Below are 18,823 nucleotides of genomic sequence, written 5' to 3'. Positions count from 1 at the left end.
CTCCTATTACAATCTTATGGAGGGTGGGAATATCATCCCACAAAACTTCACGGTACCTCTTTTCATCGAACTAGAAAAGGAAAGAGTCAGGACCCATACCTCGATGCAGATTGAAAAATCTAAAGGAGTCAAATATATAGGGCACATAGAAAACAAGTTGAGAGAGATGAGCATGGGGTTGAGGATGGTAAGGCACACAGAGAGCATCAAAAGAACTCAACTACAAGAAACAAATGAACTATTGAAAAAGCAGCTACAAGAAAGGGAACCTCAAGGAGGAAGTAAGTTGCCAATCTTGGAAGGACAACAACAAAAAGGGGGAGCACAGGCAGATAGTGAGGCAACAGAGAAACAATAACAACAAGAAGAGCCACAGACAGATAGTGATACACTGATGAAACAACAGCAAGAAAGAGAATCTCAGGTAGCAACTGAAGTGTTGATTTTGAAAAGGCAACTACGGGAAAAAGAAGCCCAGTTAGCCTGCATGGCCAACTGGGCAATAGAGGCATTGCAGTGCAGACAACTAGCTAAATCCTATGCACTATATGTCAAAGATCAGTGGCTCCAATTCTAGATTAAGACATTGGCCCAAAGGGGCACAATCCCATTTCAAGATTATGGTCAGTTTATGATGAAGAATCAACACCCTCTCCCTCACATTGATCAATTATTAGAACAACTAAAAAATGATAACTATTTCACAAAATTGGACTGGCATAGTGGGTACCATCAAGTTAGGATTGCAGAACAGGATGCATGGAACACTGCATTCAAGACAAAAGAAGGGTTGTTTGAATGGTTGGTGATGCCATTTAGGATTTTTAATTCTCCGAACGCATTCATGGGGGTGATGAATGACATTTTCAAACCTTTTCTTGATGATTTTGTACTTGTGTATCTTAACGACATTCTTGTTTTAAGTAGAACATGGGAAGATCATGTGAGTCATGTTAAAAATGTGCTTGATGTTTTTGCAAAAATAAAAATTGTATGTCAAAATCTCTAAGTGTGAGTTTGGTAAAACCTCTTTGGTTTACTTAGGTTACATTGCTCGAGGTGGACAATTAAAGATAGATCCTTCTATAGTTGATGTGATTGTGAAGTGGCCTAAACCCACCAATGTTACAGAGGTTCATATATTTTTGGGTGTAGTACAATACTAGAAAAGGTTCAATTCCAACTTCTCCATCAATGCATCCTGCTTGCATGCATTGACAAGTGTGAAGCAGACCTTTCCGTGGGGAGGAAAGCAGCAGAAATCCTTTGATACACTGAAAGAGAATGTCAGTACCGCACAAGTTTCTTCCTTACCTAACCTCCAACGGAGTTTTGAGATTGAGACAAATGCCAGTGAGTACACCATGAGAGTCGGGTTGATGTAACAAAGGTGTTACACAACATTTTTTCACTATCCATGTACTCCCCGTTACTTGATCCTGGAGAAACTCTACAGCGAACCCCACATGCTTTGCCTTCATGAAGAAACTCTCATTGTGTCCGTCTTCATGAGCATATAAATTCCCTTTTGCACCATTTCCCCTGAAACTTCTATTTTGCGCAGTTTACAACACTGGTGCTAATGTTCCTTGTCTCCCCATGCTGATGTGCACAGATTAGCACTATCCCCTGCACCAACCAGAGTGACTGAGTCATATTCTAGTTGCGTCGGTCCTATTATGGAAAGTTTTTAAATTAGGACCCGAAGCTTCCAGCTAGAAGCTTCGTAACGGAAGTCTAGTAAATGGTTTGGCTAGATGGGATTGAAGATGACAATTTGGGCTCCTTTCCCCTATAATGATGGAACTACCTCAGGGGATAATATCTTCTCAAATTGGAGGAGGATCCATATCCCATCCATTTTTCCTATATAAACCTCCCTTCTTCCCAAGCACAAGCTAGTTAGAGTGTTGATGTTAGTGTGTTTATGCTATTTCGGTTTGGAGTAGACAACAAGTTATTACTAGTTGTAGCTATCTAGTTGTGTGAGGGAGAAGTGTGATTTGATTTTGAGTGAAGCCTAAAGGGAAGAGCTTTAAAACTATTGTTGATTGAGGCCATCAAAGAATGCTAGCAGAAGTGTGTGGGAACCTAGCCTTGTCAGAGGAGGACTGCAACGTCAAGACAAATGGTTATAATCTCTCTTTGATATTAATATATGCAACTATCTATTAAATTCCTACATGTTTTGTAATATTACATATTCATGGCTTAATGTTTCTTGACTTGTTAAGTAGGTTGAATTGAAATTTGTCTATTATCATGTTTGTTGTCTGTTATTGTTTACTTGTTTCACATGCTTGAAGAAGGAAGCGAAAGATAGCCGAAACGAGCAAGCAAGGACATCATCAAGCAGGATAAGCGAACCAAGAGGTAGGCCCTCTTGATTGATTCTAACCTAAGGAAATCTTCCATAGAATGTATCTGTTGTGGCTAGACCCATTATCGGGCTAGAGGAATTTGTTTGTGTTTGCACTTATAATTTTACTTCACCACAAATTGGCAAATACACTGGGGATCCCAATCCTTTTGTTTGTCTTTGATTTCGTGATTTTGTAAGAACGTTTCTAGTTCTACTTTCTTCCTTTGCTTTTGTTTCTTTTCTCCTTCTTACTCCCTTGAGTCTAGAATTCATAGTAGCAGATCTGGTCTCTATTTCATTTTTTTTTATTATTTTTCCTTATCTCCCTCGATCAGCACGCTTAATTTGCTAACAGTCACACTTATCAACACGAGCTGCTGAGAAACAATCGTGTCGACCAGCCTCTGATGCTTGTTGTCAGTTAGGCAGTCGTGCTAATTCTTGTTAGTGGAGATTAGGGCTTGACCCCAATCTTGGCCAGTGTGTTCTGCTCTTGTGGTTTTGGCCTCGTAAGTCTTTTAGACCATTTTCTCCCTGATTAGAAAGCCACTTTTCATTTGGTTTTGTTTTCTTATTGGCTCATAATATTTATGCTTGATTGATTGGGTCATTGAGTGGCCAGTGACACTAGGGCATCTAGTTGGTCGTTCATTCAGTAGTTTGTGAACTCACTAAGTCGGGTTGTAGGTGTGCTTACTCTTTGCATTTTGTTTTTGGTCCTTTTTATGACTTTGGCCTCTTTTTGTGCAAGTTTGAAAAGTTTTCGTTTGCTTTCCTAAATGTTTCTTTTGCAGCATGGATTATGTTGCTCGTCTTATGTTTGGTAAATTCGGTGTTTCATTGATCCGAATTTACTTCTGTTTTCATGTTTTCATCTCCTTGGAGAGCTTATTGTCTCGAAAAATTTTCATTGAAAGATTATATGTGAAAAGTTTGTTTCATTGTTTCATGAAAAAACATGAAATTCTAGCTTGTTGCATCATTGTGATACGATAATTTGTGTCATTAAAAGATTAGAATCGCATTAGCATTTGAAAAAGGAATGTAATTTTTTTTTCTTTTGAAAGGATTAATAGATAAGTGCTTGTTAGGAAATTAGGAATTGGAATGCATTTTTCATTAGTTTATTTTTTTGAAAAAGTAGGGTAGTGAAAGGCCATTTCGTTTTCAATTTCTTGATTGTTTGCATTTGATTGAGTAGTTTCTACCCTCTCTAATGTAGGGATTTCATCGAATTGAAAAGATCTTGTCTCATTTAGTTGCATTTAAGGTCTTTTGAGTAACATCGCTAAAACCTAAAAACAAAAACATAACTCAAGATCAACTTTAAAATGAATTCGATTAACCAAAGGCACTTTTGAAATTAACGATCATATCTACAAGGTCTAGGCTAAAGACATGTTCCGACATCTTTAAACCTAACAACTGTCATTAGCTTCGGCATTAGACAATGCTAGTATTGATTTGTTCTCCCCGTACCATTGAGTATATAACGAGAAACCCCACTAGGTTGCAATTCTTTTATCCTTAGGAAGCCGACTCAACTACCTTACAAATGTGATACACTGAATACAACATTCACGGAGATTGCTTGCTCGTACTTCTTGGTTCGCCATGAGGTACTCTGCAGTTCACAGTTGCCTTGTAATCTTGTTTACCCAGATCACCTAGAGCCATCATTTGATCTTTTTGACTCATCAAACATAAAATATCATTCGAGCACTTGTCCTTTCGAGCTCGTTTCCAATCAAAAGCGATATAGTCATCTTTGTTTCTTTGTTGACTCTTAAAAAATGAAGGAACATCAGTCTTTTATACGTCTTAATAATTTTTTGCCTACGATCCAAAACACCCTATTAGTCTTTTTTGAGACCAAATCATGAGTTTCTTTAAAAGAAAATTTTAAAGCCTTGAATTTATTTGTTAAGTTGAATAAGACAAGGTAATCGTAGCTGAACCATCAGGTTCACCCAATTCCTCTTCCTCTCGTTCATCTGAAATATTGTCTGAGGAGTCATTTCCTTAGTTACCAGAGTCACTCGAGGACCAAGATGTTGAACTTGCAATTTTTTTGAGTGTTCAACCGTTGTCATCTCATCCTCCACCTACTTTTGATACTGACACATATACAGAAATTGTGCATATATGGAAGATCTATGCATATCTTCCGTATATACATAACTTTCTTATATGTGCACAGTTTCGTATATGTGCAATTTTTGTATATGGAAGTTTTGCATATAATGTAGATTCACATATATAAAATACATGCATATATGGAAGATATACACATATAAGAAAGTTACGCATATACGGAAGATATGTGCATATACAGAAGTTGCACATATACAAAAGATACACATATACCTGGAAGATTTGTGCATATAGAAAAATTTCGTATATACAAAAGATATGCGCATATCTTCCGTATATGCCCAATTTCATATATAAAAAGTTTCCATATATGGAAGTTGCACATGTACAATAGATGCACATACATAAAAGAAGTATATATATATGGAGATATGCATATATAAGAAAGTTATGCATTTACAGAAGATATGTGCATATCATCCGTATATGGATAATTTTTGTATACGAAAGTTGCGTATATACGGTAGATGCACATATATAAAAGACGTGCATACACCGAAGATATGCACATATAATAAATTTACGCATATACGGAAGATATGCACATATACTGTAGATGCACATATATGAAAGATATGTGCATATATTGTGTATATGCACAATTTTCGTATATGTGCAATTTTTGTATATGGAATTTGCGCATATACAAAATTTATGTATATACGAAATAGATGCGCATCTCTTCCGTACATGCACAATTTTCCATATATGCACAATTTTTGTATATGGAATTTGCGCATATATGATGCAGATACATAAACGACCTGCATATACGGAAGATATGCACATATAAGAATGTTACGGATATACCGAACATATGCACATACCTTCCATATATGCACAATTTCTATATATGCGTAATTTCTGTATATTGAATTTACGCATATATGATGCAGATACATAAAAGACATGTATATATGGAAGATATGCAGATATAAGAAAGTGACAGATATATAGAAGATATGTGCATATCTTCCATATATTCACAATTTCCATATATGCACAAAAATGCAGTCTCTATATAGGCGCAACCTCTCTATATACACATCTATATATATGCAACTTCCATATATACGCAACCTCTATACACATCTTTTATATATCTGCAATTTCTATATATGGAATTTGTGTATATACGGTAGATGCACATACATAAAAAATGTGCATATACGGAAGATATGCACATATAAGAAAGTTATGCATATATGGAAGATATGCACATATCTTCCGTATATGCACAATTTCTATATATGTGCAATTCTGTATATGGAATTTATGCATATACGAAATTTATGTATAGACGAAACATATGTAGATATCTTCCATATATGTGCAATTTCTGTATGTGGAATTTGCACATATACAAAATTTATGTATAGACGGAAGATATGCACATATCTTCCGTATATGTGCAGTTTTTGTACATGGAATTTGTGCATATACGATGAAGATACATAAAAGATGTGCATATATGGAAGATATGGACATATAAGAAAGTTAGGGATATACCGAAGATATGCGCATATCTTCCGTATACGCACAATTTATGTATATGCGCAATTTGTGTATATGGAAATTGTGCATATATGGAAATTGTGGATATACGGAAGATATGTGCACATCTTTTGTATATACATAACTTTCTTATATGTGCACATTTCCGTATACGTGCAATTTGTATATATGGAAGTTGCGCATATACTGTAGATTCACATATATAAAAGATATGCATATACGGAAGATATACACATATAAGAAAGTTATGCATATATGGAAGATATGTGCATATACAGAAGTTTCGCATATACAAAAGATGCACATATACAAAATTTATATATACTAAAGTTTCACATACATGGAGGTTATGTGTATATACAAAAGTTGCACATATACCTAAAAGATATGTGCATATAGAAAAAATTTGCATATACAAAAGATATGAGCATATCTTCCGTAAATGCACAATTTCCATATATGAAAAATTTCCATATATGGAAGTTGCACATGTACGGTATATGCACATACATAAAATATGTACATATATGGAAGATATACATATATAAGAAAGTTATGCATATACGGAAGATATGCACATATCTTCCGTATATTCACAATTTTTGTATATGGAAGTTGCTCATATACGGTAGATACACATATATAAAAGACGTACACACACGAAAGATATGCACATATAAAAAATTTACGCATATACGGAAAAAATACGCATATTTGGAAGTTGCGCATATACGGTAGATGCACATATACAAAAGATGCACATATACGAAAGATATGCTCATATATTGCGTATATACACAATTTCCGTATATGCACAATTTCTGTATATGGAATTTGCGCATATACAAAATTTATGTATATACAAAAGAGATGTGCATATCTTCCATATATGCACAATTTCCATATAGGCACAATTTTTGTATATGGAATTTGTGCATATACAATGCAGATACATAAACGACCTCCATATATGGAAGGTATGCACATATAAGAAAGTTGCGGATATACCGAAGATATGCACATATCTTTCGTATATGCACAATTTACGTATATGCGCAATTTTTGTATATGGAATTTGCGCATATACGATAGAGATACATAAAAGACGTGTATATACGAAAGATATGCACATATAAGAAAGTGACAGATATATAAAAGATATGCGCATATCTTCTGTATATGCACAATTTCCATATATGCACAAAAATGCAGTCTCTATATAGGCACAACCTCTGTATATACACGTCTTCTATATATACGCAACTTCCATAACAAAAAGTGTTATCTGCCAATTTTAATAATATTTCAAGCCTACTAAGCCAAGTTTTATGAAGTTTTCCTATATATAGGGCCACAATCTGAAGTTGACACTGCAAAGAGAAATAAGTCTGAAGTTCGACAGGGAGGAGTCCTTACCATATTTGGGAATGAGTGCAATGAAAGTGGAGTCAAATGAAAAAATAAGGGAGGTTGAGGTTTTGGAGTCTTCAACAAACCACCATATGTCATGAACAAGGAGAGGCCAACAAACTTGGAAGAAATCAGCTGTGAATCCATCTAGTCTAGGAGCCATTTTCCTTGGCTTGCTCATAACAATTGCTTCAACTTCTTGCATGGAGATGGGCCTTAGAGGTGTTGCATTTTTTTCATCTGATATGAGCTTGGGGATATGTTGAGTGATCTTTCATATAGAGGGCAATATGTTTCCATTTGGCTATATTAAGAGGTCCTTAAAATGATTGGATAATAGATTGGACATATCATTGTGGTCCTCCACCAACTCGTTGTTGTGATCTCATAGCCTATGGATTTTTTTTTGGTGCATGTAGTTTACCATGGAAAGATGGAAGAACTTAGTAATTTTCTCACCATGCCTTAGCCATTTGATCCTCGATTTTTTCCTGTATAAGATTTCCTCTTGGGTTAAGCATTCCTAAAGTTTATTTCGAAGGGCACTCTACTTATCGTAGCTAGGGAGTGCTTCCTGATGAGATGACATGCTATTGGAACTCTTTGATTTTGGTCTCCAAAGATAGTTTGTCTTAAAGGATGTTACCAAAGTCTGTTCTTTTCCATTCCTTGATCTTTTGTTTCACAAATTTTAATCTTTGCTGGAACTAGAACATGTCTTTCCCTATGATGAATGCAGAGATGGACCACCAATCTACCATTTTGGAGAGGAAGTCTTGATGTTTGGGCCAGAAGGCCTCAAAGCGAAACGACTTATTTTTCAGGGATGACGACCAGTTTGTATACATAGAAATAGGTCAGTGATCAGAGCCAAAACTTGGGATGATCGACGCATTGAGTGGCAATCCTGACAGAAACAGAGCTTTGGAGGTCAAGAATCTATATAATCTTGAAGCAACTTGATGAATTCCTCCCCTCCTATTGTTCCAGGTGAATGTACCATTTGTATTTTCAATGTCTATCTTGTTGCAGTTGTCAATAAAAGCATTGAAGGAGTCTGAGACATCATCAAGCTTCCTGATCCCCCCCCTTTTTTCATTAAGGGATCGAATTATGTTGAAGTCTCCAGCCATGATCCATGGTGCGGGAGAAACGATATAATGGAAAATAATGAGATTGTAGATGAATAGTATTTTGTCTTGGGCAAGAGTAGGCCCATAGACATTGGAAAGAAATCTGGAATGAGAGGAGTCGATGGGTTGAAAAGCAACAGTGAGAATTCTCGAGAGGGAAAAGGAGACTCTGATGTGGACTGTGGATGGGTTCCAAAAAATGGACAGGCTTCCAAAGGACCTGGAAGCACATTGAGAAAGGAATTCGCAAGATTTCCATAGGTAGGGTATTATTTGAGTGAGTGTTGGGTGAGAAAATTTGGTCTTCTACAGGAGAAGAATGTCGGGTTGATGCATGGTTATATGGTTTTTGAGGATTCGACATTTAGATTTTTCATTCATTCCTCGCACATTGCATGAGATGATCTTGATCATTGAGACAAGGGTAGGGGAGGGAAAGGGGTTGTCATTGGGGCTACTTGCCCTGAATTAACAAGAAATTGTCCTAGATCTTGCAAGAGTTGGTTGTTGGTTTTCCTTCCCTTATTCTTAGGCTCTTTGAGGGCTGAGGGGAATTCTTGAGGAGCATTGTTCTTTATTCCTTGCAAAGAGAAAGATGAATAGGGGGAAGGAATGTTACCTGAGGAATTGGCTTTTTGTAGGAGCACATATTGATGTCTCAAATAAGCTTTTGCCACTAATTGGATATGGTCTTCAGGAATGGATGATGGATCTTTATGCTGCCATTATTCGGTTATTTGTTGCAGGTCCACTTCCTTGAGCTATCGATCTTGAAGGTATTCTTCCTCCATGGGAAAAGGTATTTCTTCTGATGGAACATCGTTGTTATGGGGAGGACTTGTCGAAGCAGGTGATGCTTTAGGAATGCTACAAGATTTGTTGTCTCCTCTTGGGGTTGGTTCGAGGTTTGATCTGCACCTGGATCGAATTGGAGGAGGGAAAATTTGTTGCCACTCTGTGTGCCTAAGGGATTTTATGATTCACCTTCTTTCTTGGTTGTTCTCTTGTGACCTGAGATTGTTTTGAATCCATCTCCACCTGAGTGGGAGGTTGCGTTGACTTGATCCCCTTTTGTTGGGGAGGGATTTTTGGGTCAATCCTTAAAAAAGTGACCATAGTCATGGCGGTGGTGGCGAATGGGATTTTCTTAAAGTCGATCGGTTGCTCTAGATAACGTCTTCATAGCTAAAATGAATGCAAGTAAGGAGGGGTTTTGTGAGGTCCATATAAATGCATAATCTTGCATAGGAGGTATAGCGCCTAACCTTTGTAATATCAGATATCATGACGAATTTGCCGATTTTATCACTGATGTGAGCCAAAATATTTAGATCCCAGTACTCATATGGAAGATAATACAACCTGATCCATACCGCGAGAGAAGATAAGTCTTCCTTTTTGGGATTAAAGGGAGGTACTAGGGTTTCAAAAAGTGTTTCGTGTTCATAAAATAGGGACCTCCCTACATAATTTTGTCTCTATCCTCCATGTTATTAAATATTATTGGGAAAAAGCCTCTTGCGCCTAACTTGAGCTCAACATCCCCCTTGATGACCTAGTTCTTTTGAAGCTAGTTGAGCAAAGTATTCCTAGTGGGCCAGGGGCCAATGAACTTCCAGATTAATGCATGTTCTTTCATTTATTCTGTATTTGATCCCAGTTTAGCTGTGGGAATTTCCAGAGTGGGCATGTCTTTCTTTTGAGGATGACAATAGCATGAGGTTGATGACGTCTTAACCGTTTGCTCTGGCTGTGAATTGTTCGTTGGTCGTTGGCTTAACCTTGCATTTGCAGAAGGTCTAGACTGTGGTGCTAAGTGTTGTGGAGTGAGGGATTTTGGATTTAACTAAGAAGAGCGAAGAATTACCACAAATTTAAATGAGTGGCCCTCATTAGCCCCTCGCGGGGCAGCCATCAAAGCTACAACAGAGTTTGTCGAAATCGTATTCACTACAGATCAAACCTAATTGAAACCAGTTTCAGAAACCCTAATCAAATGAGGTTATTCACATCAACTCAAAGCTTCCATATATATATATATATATATATATATATATATATATATATATATATATATATATATATATATATATATATATATATATATATATATATATAGATATATATATATAAATTTTTTTATATATATGCTTCATAAATTTAGTCAAAAATTGATGTTTCTTTCATATTTCACTGTATCCATTTTTAAGCTTTGCTAAGAGAAGTACATAAGAACATGAAAATTAACTAGATTGAGGAAGGTTGTTGTCTCATTAGTCCAAAAATGTACCCATCTAAACCAATTGTTGAAGAGAAGAAAGGTCATTCTTACTTGCATCCAAAGATGTGTCCCTTAGCTAGCTATATACAAAGAATAAACAATGCTTTAAAAATATATATTGCTTCACTTTATAATTATTAATTCACAAAAAAAACCCTGCATATCAATATAAATTGAAACACCAACAAATATTTTAAATTCATAATAATATTGAATTAAGTATGACAATCCAATATTGCTTTATATAGCATTTTTATTTCATAATTATTAATTCACAAAACATTAGCAATTCATCAAATATTCTAAAATTAAATAGATGAAGTTCAATCTCAATCCTTATGATTCGAGAATATTTCTCTAATCAACATTTAAGATAACTTCGACACAAAGTCTGGTTTGATGGTTGGTCATCCCATGTTATAACGACTCTCTATCATCCGTGAACTTGAGTTGATAATGTGGCCATCACAACTCCACTACCTATTTATTGTGATAAGTAATTATAAATTATATAAATTTAAATGTTTTTTTTCTTAAATTAAATACAAATTCCAAAAATAAATGATTATTTATTACATATAATATTTATAGTTTAACCTTTCCATTTAAAAGAAATCATAATATGTTTCAACAGATGAGGTATTAACTAGGCCATCTTCAATCCCGAAGACACATGTAAGCTTATCTTAAAAATTACTACGCTGGACACCTATTTCCAAACTAAAGACTCATATCTAAGTAAATATGAACTTTGAAACAACAATGGTAATTATAATGTTGGAATCAATGATTTGTAAGAGATTGCCTACTCGTTATAATACTCCCCTCCCTGGTCATTGGAAGATTGTTGAAGGTGTATTTGAATGAATAAAAGTAGTCTCGGTCACGACTTCATATGAAAAATGGACATTAAAAAAACCACAATGATAAAAAACAATGTTGTACTCAATGACCTGCTTCAGTGTTTTAATTCAGTATCTTCAGTCTTTTGAGTGAGTCCGAGAATTTTCTTTATGACACTCATCCATGTTTGAAGATGATAAATATTGTTTAAGGCGGGAGAAAGGAATGATTGTTTGTTTTGTTTCATCAGCGTCTCTCACTTACTCCTTTATTCAATTTGACCACCTTCTAAATTCCAATGAACCAACTTGCCTTCTCCAAACCAATCAAACCACAGCTCCATCACATCTATATAAATAAGTTAATCACCATAATGTCCTGTAATTGAGGGGGACGCTGGAACTTGTGGACAAGTCCCTCTCCTATATTCATGCACTTGATAAGAACTTTCAGGTTGTTGCTGCAGATATTCATTGTAAAGAATTGTGACCCACATAAACATAAAATATGTATTACCAGCAGCTTTTATATGGTCCATCAATAATAATAACAAACATAGATCAGAGGTGAAGACGTTTTACATTACAGAAATGGTTTTCTGCAGAATCCATGGATGAGACCACCCCATCCCCATTTTCTAATTCATCCCTTCTCTTTCCATCATCAGAGAAGGAGAACCAACAAAACATATTGAAAAGAGGGCTTCTCCTACTAGCGATCAGAGTGTGATCATACTAACCCAAAGAACAACGATCATATCATCCTCATCCACCTTATCTTCTCCATGTAATGATGGTAGAACATCAACAAAATCACATTGATTAGCGGTTTCCCTACGCTACTCTACATGACGATGCTCTTCGATGATATTGCTAGTGAAAGATCTCACACATGGCACCAGGCGGGCACGACGAGCATTGATTCGAACCTGCATCCAAACTATACACACAACTATTAAAAAAATTAATTAAAAATAATATCACAAATATTAAAAAATTAATTAAAAATAATATAAAGGTTAAATTGTTTTCAAAATTAATTAGCGGAGGGATTTAATTTATAATAGTAATAATATATACCTTTTATTAAATTATTTTTTTACATAATAAAAAAATAAATTAAATAAAATTTATAAATAAAAGTAATATATATGTGTGAGAAATAAATATAATTGAAAACAATGTCATGAAAAACATATTTTTTATTTTTATTTTTTAAATATGAATTTTAATAATAATATATAAAAAAAATTACAACCTATAATTCATTTTCTTTTATCTTTTACTTTTTACTTGATAAGGTAGAAAAGTTGAATTGTTTTTTAAAACCAAAAGGTGAAGTGATCAACTCATTCCCAGTCCAAGTAAAAAAGTTTAATTTCTTTTTAAAACCAATTAGTGAAGTGATCAACTCATTCCCAGTCTAGATAAAAAAGTTGAATTGCTTTTTAAAACCAATTAGTAAAGTGATCAACTCATTCCCAGTATAAGGGTTTGTGTATAGGCCTTGCACCTTTTACAGGCAATGTACTAATAGGTTATAAGCATTGAGATGCATCTCTCACATTCAAACATATTTATCAATTCATTGCAATTTTATATTATTCACAACAACATAGAAAAAATTCATAACACTTCAACAACTTTCTGACTCACGTCACATAAGATTTTGGCTCACCCTTTCTTACCTGGTATTAAAATTATAGGATAACAATAACATATCCCTAGTTCTTGAAAGTTGTGAAAAATGAGATATCATTTCTTGAAACTGAGTGTAAATATTTTGCACTGACCCCTGATTCAAGGCCCTTCTACATTTTGCACTGATCCCTGATTCAAGGCCCTTCTCTTCCATAAGGATAGGTGCTCACAAAAATTAAATTCATAATGTGCCCAGAATATTGTTGTTTGCATTGTCTTCTAAAACCATTTTGAATTATGAGTGATTTATAATTTTGCAAAGTTGATGAGAACAGAGAACTGCTACTGTCATTTAAAAGACATCAAAAGCTGTAGAGGTAAAAAGAAGAAAAAACACAATATTTAATGATTAAAGTTACAGTGGAATTCATTTGAATTTGAAGCCTTGGGCATGCTCGACTCTAGTATAGGCCATGCTACAAGAAGAAAATCAAGCCTAATATTTTATAGTATTCATTTCCTTCCAAATTTTATCACCTCATTGGTATAATAGCCTGATAATCACAATCAAAATTTGAGCAAGCCAGTGTTTCCAAAATACCACACTTGCTAGCGAACATATTTACCATAACATCCTCAATTATGTTGTTTTGTCAACTGCTTTTAACAAATTTAGCATAAAATCTGCAACTGGGTTGCATTCATTGAAGTCTAGTCTCTTAAGGCCCAAGAAGAGTGATAATAAGAGACAACCATAGAAACAAAGGCAGCGCGAAAGCAGAAGTGCAAGATTTCTTTTCTGGCCCTCCACTCACATCAGCAACTTCTTGCCCAGACCTTGAAAAACACAATAAAATACCGAACACATTATTTTGCACCATAAAACCAGTTGTTCTTGGGTTGCAAAATATACTGTCATGCATGCAAACTTACAGGAGCCATTCCAGTGAAGTACTCTATACCTTGACAGAGAACAATAAATGGTTTATATCAGTAAAACTTGAGCGTGGGAATTTACTTGAATGCGTAGAAGCAACCAGGATAACCTGCATGGCCAATGACAGAAGCACAAGCATTTTAGAAGAAGCCTGCAAAAAAATCAACTGCTCAAACAACAAACAAACTATACAATAAAATGAACATACAATTCCATTTTTTTTACATTGGAGCTACAGATTGGGGAAGGCGGAATATTAATATTGTTGGGCTTACTTGGGCTGACATCTATTACCATTGCAGCACCCTGGAAATCAGAGGACCCCGGTGCTTTCATTTTTTTTTTAGAATACCTATTGAATGCAAATGAGGCATGGGCGAATAAAGTATTGGGTGGATAGCAAGACCCACCAGGTTGTATAGGGCCACAATCTGCATAACCGGGGCCACAGGCCTAATCCAGAGCTGCTTGCAAACTAATGGGGTCAGTACTGTATCTTGCAACACACCATGTGTTATCTTCTTCTTTGCTCTAACCCCCGACTTCTATTAAATTTATCCCATCAAAATGAGTCCTATTGGAGTTTAAAATTCCAAAATGTTGGACTTCACTGAAGCAATCAAAAGCAAGTACCCCGGAGGAGATTCGAACGAGGGACATTTTGAAAAGAAGCCACCAGGCTGGGAGGTCAACGAGCACCATAAGAGCTAGGGTAGGGGACAATCGGAATTATGGCTAGTATACGGGTGGAAAATGTTGACTTAGGAATTTACAAAAGTAAATACACTGAGCCAAACTGGTAAGAGTAATTATGTTAGAATTCCAATCTCCTATTCACACCACTGTTGATAAACGTGAGTCTCACAGAGGCCAAATACAATGCATGAGAATTGTTATTGGAATCAGCTATGGTAGGTTGATGATGCCGGGAGGCATGCATGCCTTCCCATCTTCTAGAGCAACAACCTGTCATGTGATACATAAACCTAGAATCCCAATATCCTAATGGCAACGCTAAAATGAGTTTTCTCATTGGCAGAGGCAACGATAGCCAGAACCACTGCAATTGCGATCAGCACCGAACTCGTCCGGAAGCTCACGCTGAGCCAGGAAACTATAACCGACCAAAGCTTCTTTCAAGTTTAACAAAATATGGCAGTGCGGGTTCTGAGATTCAAAATTCCAATCTGGACCGCCATTATACAGTTCAAATTTTGGTGGCAATTAATCTCAGATGGTATGTGGAATGGATAGCATATGATACACGACATGCCATGGTATACATGCCGCTTGTTTCAATGGGCATCAATACAAACAACGAGATGGATGATGACATCATGCATATCTCCATTAATATGGAATTAGAATCGGTTAGCCAGGAACCTATGTCAGAACCTGTCTCCTCCCAAGATTGTCCTTAGGGTCTCTTAAGAAAGCATTAATAAATCAATAGTCAAGGAAATAATAATTTCCGGCAAATGAGGTGATCATCATGGCTGCCTCAAATGAAATAATGGCCGCCTCAAATGTAATAATAATCCCTTCAAATGCCAAATGAATGGGTATCACCTCTAATAATATCCCCACCTTTATTGCGATGCTTCTCAGACGCCACCATTTTATAGCCCTCCATGATAACCTCCGTGACATCAACGATGATGGTTGTTTCGTGTGACGCTTTCTCACTCAGAAATAAACAAAAATCTCATTTTGAATACAGGTCGCCATTCATTCCTTAAAATGCATGCACCATGCAACCATTTCTTTTAGTATCATTCCATTTCACATGGATTCATGGGTAGGATAACCTCCGTGACGTCAACGGTGATGCTAGTTTAGTCACTCACACAAACAGACAAATATTCAACTCCACTGGATTTTCAGTACTTCAATATTGTTAAAGGTAATAGAATTTCAAATTTCAACAGTATTATAAAATTTAATTTAAAAAATTAAATTAAATGCTCATATATATATTTCATTTCAATTACATCCTGAAATAGATGTATTTTACTTTACATGCCCATTACATTTTTTAGCATCATTTTTATTGAATTAGATTTTAGCATCATTTTTATTGAATTAGATTGTGATTATAATGAGTGATTTAATAATAGATTTAGCAAGAATGAGTGATTAAATTGGGAAGCGTACAATTTTATATATATATGTATATCATTTTTTAACATACAAATGGATTTAGCATCTTGAAAATATTATTGAGGACTTGGATTATTACACAATTTAAATTTACAAAACAAATATTTATAATATTTTACAGAAATTTGATTGAAAATTATAAGGAAAAATTGATTAAAATGAAGAATAATAAAATTGTTTGAAATGCTTTAACTAAAAGAATGTTTTTTTTTTTTTTTTTTTAACGATATGAATATATACTTATACAGAATTAAAAGATTTTACTAAATATAAGTATTGAAATATTTGACATATCACTTAATTATTTTGTATTATTGACATATTATGAATGTATTTAATTTTACCTAATTTTTCATATTAAATTTTTTTTTTTTTATAACCTACACCCAATTTTATTATTATTAAAATAATTCATAATTTTAAATGCAACATATTATTTTATATTAAAAAGTTGAATGAAACAGACACACCGACTTATTACACTTCTTAGGGATATTTTTTTTTTACTCTTTCCAATTAAAATTTTGTTTTTGTATATACATACATATATAAATCTAATTGATGTTGAAATAAATTACTTAACATTAGTATTAAAATACTTTATATGTGTTTTACTTTGAAATATTTTTAAAATTTTAAAAAATAGGCATCTTCCTCATATCAAAACGTTAAAATATAACTTTTAGTTTTCTTTTTTATTTTTATTTTTAATTACTTTATCTTTCTCTAAAGTTAACCTACATTGAACATATCCAAAAAGTATTCTCCATTTTTATTATCTACATTGAAATAGTTTTACTTATCTCATTCATATTAGGTTATAATAGTTAAAACTATTTAAACATGTATAGACTTATAATACTTTTAATGATTAAAACTATCTAAATTGAATGTTCATTTTTTTAATTATTCCGAAAATATATAAACATCCATATTGATTATTTTAATTATAGCTAACATTGGTTTTTATTTAGACAATATTTCAATTTGTTTGGGAATCCATTTTGGCGAGAGGAAGAACCTCATATTAAAATAATTATAATAGATCTCTGTTAACTTTTGTGAGTGACCCATTCAAACATTATTCATAACTATGTGTAAGTGACCATTTCAAAATAATAATAGAAACTATATGTTTCCTACACTTGATGATTTTAAAATAACTAGGAAAGTGATATCTATTAAATATCTAGTTAATTTTGATAGGAGACAATCTATGATAAGCATCAAAATGCTTACAGCATAATACATTTCACATTACCAAGATAAAAAAATGATAAAAATTAACTAAATTTTAACATCTTCTTATTATAATGACTTGAACATATACACTTTAAGAAACATGTAACAATATTGTTAACCATGGAGATTTATCTCTACATTAACCAAAAAAGGTTAACTTGTAAATCATCTTGTCACAATATGATTGCTTATCAATAAAACATACCCAATATGACAAAAAAAAAATTGTGTTATCCACGCCTAGCAAGTTAGAAGGGGGGATTCACATTTTAGTTGATTATTTCATAATTCATCGTAATAAACCTATAACTAGTGCATATAAATTAAACAAGTGTTTTACTACAAATAATTCCTTTCCGTTCGAGTTACAAACTATGTTATTACAAACTATGTTATCCGAAAAGTTGAACAAAAATTATAACCTAGCTTGCTCAATGGTAAATTAATATTGATCAATAAGCAAATGGAATATTGTAGCCTTGCAATGATAGGAATTAATAAATAGAAATTTGAAGTGGATATTAAAAAAAAAAAAATTAAAAAATTACACAACTTTACCCATGGTTAACTATCCAAATCACTACTCCAGTTTCCCCTTAACCATTACATAGAATTTTTATTAACACGTAAAGTAACCTCAGCAGAGGATAGCAAGTTGCATAACAATTAACAACCACTTTTGTAGTATATTAACATACAATGTATGATGTAACCTTGCATCCATTTCATGATTCCTTTAACCAGATTAATTAATCACATACTTCACATTATAAACATCACATCATGAAAGGAGTCAATGTCTTCAAGCTGAGACAACAAGCAATCACATCATTAAATACTGATAGAGTCTGGAAACCTCGTAGGGTGAAAAATAACAAATGTTTAAGTTTATTATTAAATGCTCATGAGAGTGTTCACTCCTCAGTGGATTATAAGAGAGTCCATCACTTAACCATTGTCATAAAATATTATAAGAAAATATAATTTAAATCAAACATATCTAGATAAAATCTATTATAATCATCATGATATCATTTACTCACAAATATCCTGCAGCTCACACTCATCTCCATGGACCTTAATTTTTCACCTCCCAAAATATTAAACATAATTTATCATTTGCACAATGTCACAATCCTTTCGTGC

General features: G+C 34.1%; 1 pseudogene; it reads right to left on the bottom strand.

Annotated features, from left to right (window-relative positions):
* Positions 1–14,057: 14,057 nt before the first annotated feature.
* Positions 14,058–14,977, bottom strand: LOC149170586 (glucan endo-1,3-beta-glucosidase 1-like; annotated as a pseudogene).
* Positions 14,978–18,823: the final 3,846 nt, after the last annotated feature.

Source organism: Pinus tabuliformis, chromosome 4_2 (genome assembly GCF_031772625.1).
Source record: "Pinus tabuliformis cultivar Carrire ecotype Pingquan chromosome 4_2, CPIR1, whole genome shotgun sequence".
Classification (NCBI taxonomy): Eukaryota; Viridiplantae; Streptophyta; class Pinopsida; order Pinales; family Pinaceae; genus Pinus; species Pinus tabuliformis.
This window is presented reverse-complemented; position numbering and strand designations above follow the sequence as displayed.